This window comes from Drosophila serrata, unplaced genomic scaffold, assembly GCF_035046125.1.
Source record: "Drosophila serrata isolate PLE 108 unplaced genomic scaffold, ASM3504612v1 contig_272, whole genome shotgun sequence".
NCBI classification, from domain to species: Eukaryota; Metazoa; Arthropoda; class Insecta; order Diptera; family Drosophilidae; genus Drosophila; species Drosophila serrata.
The window spans coordinates 4,180,396-4,195,844 of NW_028257170.1; the positions used below are offsets into that span (position 1 = coordinate 4,180,396).

At 38.9% G+C, this 15,449-nt stretch overlaps 3 non-coding genes across 3 annotated transcripts; all 3 read right to left on the minus strand.

The window, feature by feature from the left end:
* Positions 1-10,441: 10,441 nt before the first annotated feature.
* On the minus strand, positions 10,442-10,566 carry TRNAL-CAA (transfer RNA leucine (anticodon CAA)). The gene is made up of 2 exons: positions 10,529-10,566; positions 10,442-10,486 (listed from the first exon to the last, which is right to left on the minus strand). It is a non-coding gene; the product is annotated as a tRNA-Leu (tRNA).
* Positions 10,567-13,438: 2,872 nt separating this feature from the next.
* On the minus strand, positions 13,439-13,510 carry TRNAP-AGG (transfer RNA proline (anticodon AGG)). The gene has a single exon. It is a non-coding gene; the product is annotated as a tRNA-Pro (tRNA).
* A 672-nt stretch (positions 13,511-14,182) lies between these two features.
* Positions 14,183-14,254, minus strand: TRNAP-AGG (transfer RNA proline (anticodon AGG)). The gene has a single exon. It is a non-coding gene; the product is annotated as a tRNA-Pro (tRNA).
* Between the last annotated feature and the right edge of the window lie 1,195 nt (positions 14,255-15,449).

The window sequence follows — 15,449 nt, forward strand, 5'->3', positions numbered from 1 at the left end:
TTGAGATGTATTTTTGCAAATAAATTGTTCAAGGCCTGTCACCTGCCAAAATATTTAATTAGATCTTGAGATTATGGTGAGATGAGGTGTTATATTGTTGGGGAGGCTGTGAAAAGGGTTGGGGGAGTCTTTATTTCGTTTTTAAACGTAACACAACATAACGGAACGTAACGCAACGCAACGCTTAACGTAATAGCCTTTCATGTTTGCTTAGTAACCCACATCAATTCTAATCGCCTTTAGCCAGAACGAGTGCTGCCACGCCCCGCTGTAACACTATCTCACGCCCCGCCCCCACTTGGCATACTATTACACCATCTCCCAAACACACACACACACACACACACACCCCATGCACACACACACCCTGCCCCACAACAAGGGGAACGATTTATGGCATGCTTTCACATACTTTCACCTGGGGAATATTCTCCTGCGGTTGCCGGATGGATCCTGCTCCCTTCCACCCGCCAAGCACTGAGGAAAATCTTTTTTAATTGTATTCTAATATTAATTTTTTAATAAGTTACAATTTTGAGAAATACATTTATCTTAAGGACTTTTGTGACTTAATTAGTAAAGAAAACACGAAATTTGTTTTCAAAACTGAGAAGTAAATCATGTAACCAGTATGTGTGTTTGTTTTTCACAGTGTAAAAATGTGTGCAAACGGAAATATAGTGCACAGTCCGCCCCATTCATGTAGTTTATGGTAGCATATTAATTTTGGCATTGAAATCGAGTCCAAATGCATTCACAATTGTTTTAATGTCAAGTGGCTTTCGTTGCCATTATTTTTGATGGCTTGACCAAAAAACATTTATTAATTTAATGGTATTTTTTCACTAATGTTTTGTTGAATATTTTGGGGACTGATTGATATTGAATAATATAATTACAAGTAAATATTGGAGAATAAAGAATAAGAATAAGAATAAGAACAAGGACAAGTACAAGGACATGGAACAGTTACAACACACAGTGCCACCTGCTCCTCCAAAAAAGTTGCCGATTTGCAACTTGTACTTAACTTTTATATGCGTTCCTGTTCTAAAGTCGAAAGCATTCCATATGGATTAGCTAGGGAACAACCCGACAATCTTAATACTTTTGTCATTAGCCAGTTTCTATTTTTTTTTTATGGCATGCAGCAGCTCTAGTTTTCCTTCCAACAAGGTGAAAACTTTCCCATGTGAAACTATTAGAAATAAAAAAAAAAAGTGTATGTACTATGCAAACTTTAATTTCTAAATCATAACTTTTTTCGCTCAACTTTGGCAGGGAAGAGCCATGGAAGCTGTTAACAGATTGGAGGGAGGAGCTCCAGGTGGAGTGGCCCTTCACTGGGATTCCCTACGAGGTGTGCTCTCTCGACCTGCAGAAAGCCCTGTACATCATATTTTGTAGTTTATTCACTTGGTTAGGGTTTATTTAAATGAAATATATGCAAAAGGGAAACCTGATTAAAAATTTAAATATGATTTAATATGATTATTAGTCACAAAACTTCACATAAAGAGTATACAAGTCTTCGTCATCCTGGTTGTTAACTTTACCAGCTCTAAGTAAATTTTCTGTTTTTATTCTATTTAGGTCAAAGTTTTTAATAGTTTGATATGCACTCTCTGGCTAGGTTGGTTGGCCTCTTTAAAAGCCAGCGAAGCCTTTATGGATGGCTCCGACTTCGACCTCCGTTGACCCACAGGAGGCACGTGTTTGCCGCACGTGCCCCGTCCCCTAAAACTGGCCAGATAATGGAAAAGATTTGTTTATAAGAAATTTAAATGCTAGCCAGCAGCAGCAGGAGAAGCAGCTTCCATGTATGTGGATGACCGGCCTTTGGTCTGTGGCTAAACTAATATTTAATTCAATTTTGGCCAGCTTTTATTTGTCCACCGACAAGATAAATCAATTTAAAGGAAACTGGCCTAAAATCGAAGGCTAGCTGGAAAAAAATTAACAGCCTCGTGTTAGTTTTAAGCTAAGTAAAAAAAAGAGGTGAGCAAATATATGCTAAAGTAAGTTTGCTAGGAGATTTTTAAGTTTATATAACATTAGCTTTAAAAATAACAATGTTTATTTTCTCAAAACCTTGCAATACTTTTCCCTCAGTGCAGTCTCAGTTTCTCATCTCGGATCGAAGTTCACTGGGTTGGCTCGTAACAGCTTCTAATTGCAATGGAACCGCACGAAATGTCAACGCTTTTGGCATATTTCTGTTTGGCCTGGTTGTTGGCCGCAGGTGCCTTTCCCACCTGCCCACTCCGGCCCACTCTTGGCCACCTTCCTCAGCCGTCTGTCTGTCCGTCCGTCCATGTGGCTAACCTAGAAAAAGGAGGCAAAAAACCTCGGCTCAGTGGAGTCTTTTTGGCCACGTACTCCATTCAGGTTTCTTTTGGCTTTTTTCGGTTTTTTTTCGGTTTTTTGTTTGTGAAAGGCAACCAAAAAATAGAAATAAAAGCAGACCGAGTGGATGTCGCCTGGAGATTAGTTACACTTGTGCTCCATTTAAATGGCAAAGCGACTAAATTATGCCAAGTTCTTTTTTCTTGTTTGTTTTTTATAATGCCTTTTTTCGGCTTTTTGTCTTTTTGGAAAGTGAAAGAGCAGCGGGGCAGCGTACAAAAATAATTGCAATCAAAGCCGCCCTTTCCCTGGGTGAATGTTCGTAGTCGAATGTTGAATGTCGCTCGAATCTAGGCCCGGCGAAAGTTGGACAGTTGCATTCGGTGGATGCGGATTCATTCCACTTTTCTGGGTGGGTCAGTCCTCTCGATGGCATGGCGAATTTTTTAATGCGGTTCAATGGAAATTGCAAATTTCAAAAGTTGTCTTTAAAGCGGGACAAACGAAAGCTTGAAAAAGAGTCCCAAAGGACGGAAAAGTGGAAAGGTTTCGAGGAGATATAACTCTTAGAAGTATATCTTTCTATTAAAGGTTTAAAAGTTTTCTTTAATTGTTGTAGTTTACATGTTAATTTATAAAATAATGAGGAGAAGAAGAAACTATTTCAAAGTTGGTAGTTATTAAGAATTTGTGTTAATGTTTTAAATAAATATGAACAAGGTAGAAAAGCTTTATAATATAAGGTTTTCTTTGATCTTATGTATATTGTATTTTTATCTTCATACAGAATGCAATGTAAATATCATAAAAAAGGTATATTATCCCATTCTATTATCTCATAAAATATATGTAGCTTATATCAATCCAGCAATAAATATTTAATAAAAATAATTCTAAAGTAATGATTGATTTGGCTTTATTCCCATGAGATTTAATATTTTCCAAGCAGTACATATCATTTTTATTATTTTAAAACCAAATTTCGCACAAATAGCTCTCGCTTTTCCCCATAATTTAATTTTCGTCACAGTCAACTGCTTCTAATCCTAAATAGTTTCCCTTTGGTCCATGCTTTATTAACATATCTGCATATTTAACCATTGTTTTTGGTCAAAATCAAGAGCGCCAAATATCGAAGGATATTGGAAATCCCGAGGCACACGTGCGTTCATCTGAACTCGATTCACATCAAAGCTTGGATGAAAATGCTGCTAATAGCAACCGTTTCATAAACTTTTGATGTGAGCAGACCTTTTGCCTGGATGTCTCTTGTTTCTTGCTTTTTTTTTATGCTGAAACTCATTAAAATACCAAAAGTAAAGAAACGAAATCAAAAAGATAAACCCGCACGCCACAAGTAGAGGGACGATTCCAGGAAGTCGGGTGACGGAAGGTGGAAGCCAGCTCCCACCAGAGGCACATTTTTTGTGTCCAAAAGGAATGCCACTTCCCGTGGCTGTCGTCCCCTCCGCGATTTACAGTGGCATTGATTACACCCAAGGCAGAGCGGCGGAATGGCAAACAAATTATTACAAGTGCAGTTGGAAAATATGTGGCGGTTACTTATCAAACATAATCAACAACAAATACCTGGACACGCCCGAGTGCCGGCGGTTTGCCTTTTGTGAGGGAAACCTTATTGACAGCAACCTAGGTTAGTTTTAGATATGCATAAGGGTCGACCCATTAAGTACTTCAGGCAGTCTACTTAGTAATAAATTAGCAAATGTAACAAATAAATTAAAGTTGTAGTTTGGCTTCTTAATGCATTTTTCTTTAAGATACTTTCTAATAAGTAGTTAAAATGGCTTCAATAAATTCCTCTTAAATCAGAACCCTTCAAACTTCTTGAAACCCTTTTGCCAGGGTATCACTCCCAAAGCTTAAAAGCGAACCCCAAGAGGTCCAGACCCAGGGAAACACACAAGGTACCCGGGTTCCAATGACATAGACGAAGACGTTGCCGCCGACAGTCCGGTTGCTAAAAGACTACGGACTTGTGGGGTCTCCAGACTTTGATCTTCCTTCTTCTAAGCCAAAAACCAGAAGTGAGTTGTTGTTCGGTTTGCTGGCACTGAGATTGGGAACTTTGCAGTTCCCTTTCGGAAAAACGGACAGAGAAAATATAGATTCCCGACTCCGTCTCCCCAATCCTGTCAAATGCTCTTGCCTTAATGATGGCATTGATGGATGGATCACACGTAAGCGACAGTCATTTAGTAATTTATCTTGGGCCATTTCAAATTAATAGACTCCGGGGTCTACATCGTCCCCCTCTGGCCTTTGATTTTGCGATTTTTATCTCACATTAGATATTTCGCATTGTATTTTGTTCATGTTGTTTTATATTTTCTCGTCAAATTACATAAATTTATGAGCCAGGAACTTTCGCCTTTTGACTGTGAGAGTTCAGCTAATTAAGGCAGCTGCCTTTGAGTGCAATTTGCCAAGTGCAGTGCTCTCTGTCTCTCGGCTGCAGTTTCAAGCTCGATTAACTCTTTAATTAGGCGGAGTTTAGTTAATTGGTCGACTGACTTTCCAGCCATATGCAGATCGCGCTGAGGAAAAAAAAGGGTCGATCTAGAGAGGCGATCACATGTGTAGCGACACTTGTTTTTTGTTGGGGGAGGGTCGCTGACCTTTGATGGGGGAGGGGTTCAGAGGTCAAGGCACTACAGGAAAATAGATTAATAGATTAAGGACAGGTGCTGCAAGATAGGCACACACTTAGTGAGCTCTCTCTTCGATTACTTATCTTTAATACTTTTAAAGCTACAATTTAAGGTTGCTAAATAAGATTATATTTTACTTGAAACATTACTAATACTTCCCCTAAGCTGTAATGTTATTTTCTTCCATTAAGTTGGCTTCTGTTTTCCTTTATGCATTGCAATCTCTCAGTTACCTTCCATCTGGGCCACGCAAATTCCTTAGCAGCTCTTTCAATATTTAACCCAAAAATATGGCCACAAACACAGAAACAAAAATAGAAAGAAAAGAAAAAAATTGTTAGCTACTCTTTGTCTAAGCCATGAAAAAAAAAACCGGCAAGAAATAGAGCGCGGTGCATGCGAAAAAATTCGCGCTGACACTGACAAGTCGTGTGAAGCACACCTGCAAGAGTCAAGCGCCAAGCGGACGGATTTCGAGATTTCGAGAGAGAGAGACCGCAAAACCGAAACCAGATCAGAGCCCAGGTGAGAGAGGGAGAGGGAGAGGGGAAGGGGCGGAGGAAGCTGCGGCTTGGGGCATGGCATTGCATTCGGCACACCGAAACATGTTGCAAAATGCAGCTCAGCTGTGCGTTTGTCGTGGCCTTAAAACTGGTGCAACGCCATTGGCCTCCTCCTTCTCCTTCGAGACTAGCAGGAAAAAAAAAAGAAATAATAAAAAAAATAGTAGAAAAATAGTAGAAAACCCCCCTTCCTTGGCATAGCGCCAAACTAGCAGGCAAGTAGCAAAAGGTTTTCTTGACTCTTCTCCATCAAAGAAGCCAGGAATCAAGTGTAACTTGGGGATACCCTTTAGGAATCTCTAATAAAACTATAGGTAGAAGTTTTTCTAGCTCTTTTGCTCAATAAATTATTAATAAGTTCAAAATATTCTTCCTTTACTTGATATTTTTATAATTAAACCAAATTCAAGCCATGTTAGTGCCATAGAAATGTGAATACCGCTTGATTTTCTTGCCGGAGGCTTTTTGCTACTTGAGCACACACACGCATAAGTGGAACGAGGGCGGCTGTTGCAGGATCATTGTCCTTAGCCTCACCGCAGGCTGAGGAGCTGCAAAAATAAAAGAGGAAAAGCGGAAAAGCGGAGCGTGCACAACAACAAGCAGACAGACACTGCAATTGGACGAAAAAGAGATGGTAATAGACAGGGACTTGGACTTGATTGCAACAATGTGGCACACACACACACACACACTCAAGATGCGCCAGGTATTTGGCTAAGGCGATAATGTGACAAGGATAACGAGCCAGTTGGACAGCAAAGTCCTGCACCGTGGAATAAGTATTATAAATAATATAATAAAATCTTTCGTAAACAAGTTTGCATATTATTTATATTAGAAACAAATCTTTCTGATACGTGACTTGCAAGCGCTTGAAGCTATATAGTTTTTTATGTATATATATTTTTTGTTGTATTTTACCACGTGTGAAAAATACGAGTTGAGCACGTCGCCAGGGCAAGTCTTGTTATCATCCAGTTCCTGTCGCCTCGCCTCGTTCAAGGTGCGTAATGCGCTCATTACGTGCCGGCATCAACATCGCATCCACATGCCACACCACCACCATTCTCCTTGTACCCATCTCTATCCTTTATGTCCCGGGTGAACTATTCCACATAGTCCAGAGATCCCTCCTCTTGCACCGCTCCTCCTTGGCTTTCAGTTCGTTTTTGGGGGGCTTTGTCCCGGCTTTAACACGGCAATGTCATGCCAATTGCATGCCTTTCCCATTGCCGCCTCCTCGGAAAAGCCAGTCAGGGAATTCGGGGGACGTCTGGGAGCCATCCAGTCAGCAGCTAATTAGAGAACCGCCTTTTGTGCCGGGTGATAAGGCAAAAAATTGGTATCGAAGGCGAGATTGCGGTCTGGCTTTGATTCCATTCCAATGAATGAATGGTATGGCTGAGTCGTGTCTGGCAAATTGATGGAATTGTCAGCGATTTGGTTGGTCAGTGGGATGGGTAGAAGAGCTCATGTTTAGGGATTAGGTTGGGAAACACCTCAGGGATAGAGGATTAGAGTTTAGGGGACAATATTAAAGGATTTTTGAGGAATAATTACATATATTACAGATAGAGTATTTGTAATTTGTTAAACTAATAAAATAATATCAAAATATTTTAGATAATTAGTCCCAGAATATCCTTAACACAGTTTCCTTTATGTTTCGATTAGTTTCGATAGTTTTCATTCAATTTTTTGTATTTCTATTTAAATTTTCTATAGAAATTTGTATTAAGAAGGGTTCCTTTAGTTTTGTATACAATTTCCTTAAATCTTAATCCTCGTTTATTGCTGCAAAATCTCTTATAAACCACAAAGCTTGACGTGACCCTCGCCAACTGCCAGCATCACATTTTCCTCTGATAACCTTGCCAAAAGTTCAACAACCCAAACCACAGGAGCTACAATTCAGTTGAGTGGAGTTTTAGACGAAGCAACAAATTAAGCATTACATAGTGATGGGAAGATATAAAGTTAAATATCTGAAGCTAAAGTACAAGAAAATATAACCAGATAAAGGAAAAATATCAGTGTTTAATAGCTATATAACATAATCTTGAAATTAAGTTTATTTAAGGTTGTGCCTAGGAAGAATGGATGCATAGGTGATACGAATAATATTTAGATTCAATTAAAGACAGCTACAAATTGAAATATATTTAAAATATGTATTATTAATACTATTAAAGATACAGATACATAGTATTTCAGATAATATGCAGCTATCTTAATACTGTCCATCACTGACAACAGCAGAGCAGCAAACTCTTGCAACATCAGCGCATCAAAATTAATGATGCAGTGCAAACCGCTAAATACCCTGAAATGCAAAAGGGACACCCTTCTTGTCCCTCCCCCCCCCCTAATCCATCACCTTTCGAATTGAGGTGGTCGAGGCAGGTGTTTTGACCCTGTGCTGTCTGCTGGATGAGCCCCAGAGTCCCGGACACGTGTGACGATGTCCGATGAGCGAGCGATGGAAGCGGAACAAAAGGCTTGCGGTCGTCGCCTGTTTTTGCTGCCCGCTGCTGGTCATATCGGTTATGGCCGGCACTGTACTGTGGTAAGCGTCAATGGGGAAGTTCATATGTCAAGCGACTTAACAGCAGCAACAACAAAAACACGGTCAACGAGACAAAATCAATTTTCCTACAACGATGGCAACAAGAGAGGCGCATTTAAAGCGGATTTGTAACGCCAACGAATTATTTACGCCACGAAAAAAAAACAGCAGGTGGAAAGTAGGAAAAAAATTAGAGGTAACTGCAGGTGGTACACCAAAAAAATTAACAAAATATGGGTCTATTTTTAGGAGGGGATTTGAACACTCTTTCGAAGAGTTTCTTGTATAGAATTTTATAACGTTTTATGAAGAGTTTCCAATATTCTTTTAACCATTAAATATTTACTACAACATTTATCTCTCATAGTTTTTAAGTTTAGAAAAGAATCTAGATTATTTGGTCTTAAAAAGTAAGAATACTCTTTGGAAAGTGTACAGGAAAAGCCAAGGCCAATCGCTGCTGCAACAGGAAAAACTCGGTGCTCAAGAACGATAGAACGCGTAGGCGACAGTCGAGATGTAGATTACAGGGTTAAATGGGAGAAGCAAAGGGAAGGCCAGAAGAAGGCCAGAATAATGGCCAAAAGAAGGCCAGAAGAGTGAAGAGGGGAGTGTGCAGGAGGAAACGCGCCAAGCCAGAGGAAGTGGGCTAACTCAATTGGTCCCTTGGCAAACGCATTATGGGTCACTAAGCCGCACGGCCATTGTCAGACTTTGGCTTTGTCACTTCCCTCGGCTTCTCCTCCTCTTCTGATTCTCTATTTCTCCCCTGTTTCTCCATCTACATGCGCCTTTTCCCTCACACTTCTCTTGCCTTCCGCTTGCCCCTGACAAGTGCACTTCGTGATTGACATGCAACACGCGTTCCGGCGCCCACTTTCCCGGACTTGCAGCAGTCGCTGGGGCGCTGAGGTGGAAAGGGGCGTGGCACGCACCGTTGTCGCTTGGTTTAGTTTATAAAACTTGTTATCTCAGACCAAGAGAATTGCTATCTTTTTTTTGTTCTCCAATTCTCTACATCGATTGCAGTGGAAATAAAAGTCGTGGAACAAATTTTGCAAAAGGAATAAAGAACCTTATCAATATTAAAGATTATAGGAAATCCCTTCTAGATTATATTAATCTTAAATACCCATTTTTATATAGAAAATGAAACTAGTTTTTCTTGAATATTTCCCCAAGTGTAGCTGTCTCTGTCTTTGAAGCTGTGTAATTGAAATTACGTGACACTTTGCATATGCACTGGATTTAAATCGAGTTTCCAGTTGGCCATCAAAGCGACTGTAGGTGCCATCAGACGGGGGGGACAGTGGGGCCTGCCTATTGTGGCACGCGTGGCTTACGGCAGCAACGACGGACTCCCCCGTTGTTCGTCGTTGTCTGTGGCCCGGAGAATGCATCGGAGCCACGTAGGCGACAGCTCGGGACTTTGACAAGTGCATTCAAGTGCAGCAGCAGCAACAGCAGCCAGCGGGATCGGGGAATTAAGGGCAGGAAAAGCGAGAAGGGAGAAAGACTCCGAACCCAAACACGTGTTGGGAAAACCATAAAGAAAAATATAAAAGCGAAAACCTAATTAGCAGCAGACATGCTGCGTGGGGAAATAATGTGACATGGGGGGTTTTATGAGGTGCGGAATCAGATTTAAGGTTAAACAAAGATATATCCAACGACAGCTGATGCAAATCAAGCGAGAAATAATCAGGGAAGAATAATGATAAAGCTTAAAATGTTCACTAAGGGGAAATTAATATAAGTATTAATTAGAAAGAGGGGTGGAATAAATATAGAAGTGCATTAAAATGTTTATATTGTTCATAAGATAAGATATATAGGGAATTAGATTGAAATTATATTCAAATTTTATAGTTTATAGTACTGTTCTTTTTTTGGCTTAGTTATAAGATTTTAAAACTATGATATTTCCGCAAAATTGTCATATAAAAATATGAATAAATATTGATTAAAAAAATGGGAATATTTTAAGCATATTATAGATTGCGATTTAAAGAATTCTTATATATTTAGCTTAAGTTCGATAGATTTCCGGAACGATTCTATAATTCTTATTTTATTAGTAATAAAGCTTCTAAAGTTAATACTTAAATTCTTTAAATTCTTCTTTTAATACTTAAATTTCTTTAAAAATTTGTATCTTACGAAGTTTTTCCTAGCTATTTATATTTTCTGAGATTTATTTTATATAATTTTAGGAGCTCAATAATTAAAACAACAAAGAAAAACTGAAACTTCTACTTTAGTGAATATAAAAAAGTAAAAAAAAAATATATTGTCAGAAGTGGGATTCGAACCCACGCCCTCAGAGAGGACCAGAACGCTCAATCGAACCCTTGTAGGAAAGGGCAAGAGTTTTAGCTCTTGAGTCTGGCGCCTTAGACCGCTCGGCCATCCTGACCTGTGCTGCTCGGGCGACAATTGCTCAGGTTGCCCTAGCATTCTATTTATAGAACGGCAATTAGATAAGCAGAATGAGAAAATGTGTTAACATTGCGAGAGCACAAATATTATATTCAAATGCAAAAGCATAGCAACAATCATCACACAAACACACACACGGACACACACTCCCGCAATGGTGATAAAAGCTCGGGCGGCATCTGGTGTTTGCTGTGGTGCTGCTGCTGGTGGTGTTGATGTTGGCGGTGGCGCTGGTGTCACTACCGCCTGGTTGCTATGTGGTTAAGTGCTGCAGTTGCCATTTCATGCTCGGCTAAATCGCAGCTAAATCGTAACCTGAGCACCGTTTCCGGCAGGGCAATCAAAACCGGAGCCAAAGCGTTCCGTTGTTGCCCGGGGGCCTCATCATAAAAATCACCCAAAACCGCAAAACAGCAGCAACAACAACACACACACAACAAAAATATTGGAAACACTGTGGGAAAAATGTTGCTATTAATAATTAAGATAATGCCATGTCTTTCTCTTGTATAAATTATTCATTTGTGGTTTATATATTTTACATAATATTCTTTTATATTTATATCTGAATAATCTGATCAATAATTTCTTTAACAAAAAAAAAAAAATAATTAAACTGAAAGATTTATTGACTTTAAACAATATTTATTGTTTTAATTGAATATTTTCATTACACAAAAAATCAAATTATCATTACGATAACAAAATGTTTGCTTTTATGGATTTAACAAATCATTGGTAGTTATAATATTTGCATTTATTTTGATTATTTAATAGATTTAACTTTCTCAAAGTGCACACACCTAATACACACACACACACACACACACAACGCAACACACTCATTGATGTGCCACGAGTCCAAGTCAATTGCAGAGCCCGCAGGCTGTGGCTGAGTTCTGAGGACTGAGAAGAAATGGCGAGTTGTTTCTCTCTTTTGTCGCCGGGTGCTGAAACCACAGGGCCTTAACCCCCCGCCAGCTCCGGTGATGTATTTGTCAGTTAAAAAAATCAAATAAGGAAGATCCAGAGCAAGAGGATAGCGACTATAAGAATACTCATTAGATTAAAGGTGCAAATAGTACTTTGTCCTCTATATTTACCAACTTAAAACCATATAAAATATATGTAAACAATATACAAACTACAATTTCAATAGAAATTCATATATTTGGAAATATAATATATAAATTACCAAGAAGTCTTCACTACTCCAACCCAATGGGTATAAAACTAACCATTATCAAACCTATAACATACCTCCTCATCCAACTGCAGCCTCCTCTCCTTGGGGAAAGGGGCAAGTGGCATGACCAGTACTGACTTTGGTATGGGGTTGAAGGGTATGGAAGGGGGAATCCAGACAGACGCCTGTATTGAAATCGAAATCGGAATCGACAACCAGACACTTCAAACGCATGCAAAACGCATCGAAACAATGAGATTTACGTGCTTCCAGCTGTTATGGACTGCAATTGGATACATGCGAAGGATGGGTTGAAAAGTATGTGGTTGGGGGGGGGGACTGGGGTTTCGAGTGCTGTATTATTACAATGCGAAAGAGATCCGAACTCTTTCCTCATCCCCTGCCCTGGAGCCCCAGGGGGGACTGCAAATGGATTTCGGGTAATGACAGCCATAAGCTTTGGGCCGGCTCTGCCGGTGTCTGCTTGGTCAGCCAAGCCGAAAAGTTTGTTGTGTTAATTTCCAATGCATAAAATTCATTCACCGAGACCTAGACGCGCTCTTGAAATCGGTTACACTTGAAGAAAAATTTGGTTTTAAGTGCAGTTTAGATAAAAGTTCAGAATAAGAACATGTTACCAAAGTGGGAAGGTCTGAAATAACACAAACTGCTGCTTGTCTTTGAAGAAAACTATGCCTATACTATATTTATTACATTGATTTCTTGTTCTTAAAAAGAAATTGGCATACATATTTAAATATTTAAAGATTTGAAGAGATTTATATAAAGTTTATGTGTACTTTTCACAGTGTTTCTTACACCTTTACACTATGGAGCTTTAGCTTTCAATTGGGAGTAGCCCCACGTGCAGTTGAATGCTCCTGTCCGGTGGTGTGTCTCCCAACTGACAGTCTGTCTGTCTCCTTGTCTCCTCTCTCTACAAGCCTTGCCTGACCAGGTCTCTTCACGGAGTGGGATGGTAATCGAGCCGACTCGTCTTACCATTGCCCAATTTGGCCTGGCCTCGGGTAATTGTTATTATTTAAACGATCGAATATCAAACCTTTATTGTCTAGCGTGGTTCTCCCTTTAAACAAAAATGCATACATATATAGAAAATGTATTTAAAAATACATTTCCCTAAATATATTCTACCTTTAATATGATGATAATAATGAAATAATCAACTTAAAGCTCATATATGTGAAGGGTTTAATATAGTATAATTTTTATAAACTTGCAAGTTTAGTTAGAAGCTTAAAAAACAGTGAAGGATTTATTTCCGCCCCTATAAACTATATATATTCTTGATCAGCATTTACAGCCGAATCGATTTAGCCTTCTCAGACCAAAAAAAAAATGTTTCCAATTTTTCCAAAATTTTATAAGGGGTTACATCGTTAAAATTATCAAAAATGTGCAATTTTTTTTTCATAGAGTATGCAGATTTATTAACCTATTCAAAATTAAGAAAGCAAAGCTTTCCGAATTAAAATTAATGCATTTTTGGCTTAGTTACGAGCGATCGCCCGCTGCTCTAATTGAAAACTGGAAAACTATAAAAGCACGGCTACCCGAAGTTAGTTTCCTTTCTTTTCTATGTAACTTTAATTAATATTTTTATTAAATATTATTAAAATAATGCAAAAAAGCTACTAAACTTGGGCTCGTCCGGGATTTGAACCCGGGACCTCCCGCACCCTAAGCGGAAATCATACCCCTAGACCAACGAGCCAGCTGGAAATTATCCGCCGAATTTAGCTCTACATTTAAAAAGTATTTTCTGTCTTATCAATGCACACGAGGCTTAACCAAACAGCATTATTGTGTTTAATTACTATTTATTATATCTCTCCAAGAAATTATAACCCAACATACAAGTTAATATAACAATGAAATTAATTATAAATGTAGACAATAGCAAAACGCATTAAGAAACCAATTAAGGTGCAGAAAATGCAAATATAAATTAATTTTAGCGAATCAAAAATGAGAGAAATAAGAAAATGTAAATATATTTGCTTATATTGTTTTATAATAAAGTAAAGAAATGATTAAAAATTAAAAAATAATATGAACATATCTATGAGACACCAGAAAGTACCAAAGCTAAGGATGTATTTTCATACATAAATATTTGCAATTAATAAAAATAACTCTTATTAATTATACACCGCTGGAATTTCTTCAGAGATTGAACCATCTGCCAAATTTATGCCTATATAAATTTAAATGTTTATAAGCAGATCTACTAAAAAATGTATAAAAATAGACAGAAAACATATATACACACGCTTTAAAGTTTTAAAAAGAAAGAATATATTCTCTTCTATATATAAATAGTTTTACCTGGTATTATAATATAAATTGTATATTAATTAAATACAAAAAAATGTTAACTTAACTTGGGCTCGTCCGGGATTTGAACCCGGGACCTCCCGCACCCTAAGCGGAAATCATACCCCTAGACCAACGAGCCAGTTGGAAATTGGCAGCCAAACTTGGCCTTATCAATGGAATACTCGAAATTCGATTCGAAATTCGAAGATCGATCGCACCATGAGCTGCATGTGGCTCTGAATATAAAAAACAAAAATGGAAAGTTGCTTTTTTAGGTTGCTCTTGAATGGGTCGTTTCCAAACGGGTTTAGTTCATAATGTCAACTCGTCGAGGGCTATAGCAAAACCCCTATTGTAAGTCACTAGAGCCCAGTATTTAGTGGATTTTGGTTGGCTATAAATGTACTCAATTAGCAGTTAATGGCTCTGGATACCCTCCTCTCCGATTTATTAGCAGAGAACCCTTGCCTTCATGCACTTTATCCAACATATGTCCAGGCAAATTTACGTTGATTGCTCTTGTCCATATGGTGGTGACAGAAATTCGGCAATGGGTCAGTGACTGGACTTTGCAAATCTCTCGAAGAGATTAGATCAGGGGTTGGGTTTTTGCCTTCTGTCACTGATTGTAATCGTTAGAACCGCGGGCTCGTTAACCCGCAACACATAAAGAGGCATTGGTCTTTTATTTTTTAGGTATATTGATTTGGTTTTTTGTTTTCTGATTCATTTTTTTTTTTTTTTTTGTGTAAATCAGGGGTGACCCGCATTGAGATTAAGGATTTTTCTGCGTCTTTTGGCAGCCCTTTTTAAAGTTTCCAATTTGCTTCTGCGGAACCCCGAAACCCACCCCGGAATCCAGTTTGAATTGGTTCCTCGTGCAAATATTTGCCCAAGTGCTTGGGCCACATCAAAAGGACGCAGTGCCAGAGTTATATCCTTACATGGTCAGCGAGGGCACAGAACTTTCGGTGGCAACTGTGGCGATTTACGTGAGTTGATGGCTTCATTAGGGGTTGCCCGCACCAAAAGGCAATGTTTTATGTCTCAATTCTAGAGCTGGCATAAAAAAAACCGAAAGAAATTCAAGTGGTTGATTTCGTGCCACGGCTTGCACCCCCCGTCGTTGCCATTTGTTACGTCACAGCTGTTATGATTTTAGCACTGCCTTGTTTTAACTGCTCGCCAACTGAAAACGATGTAAGTGGTTCCCCTAATTAATACTGCACGGAATCCTGGGGGAAAGCCCCGAGGCCATGAACTTTGGCGGCTCATTTGAATTCATTAGGCCGAAAGTGCGGGTTTATCGTGCGAATCGTTTGCCTTGGAAATCT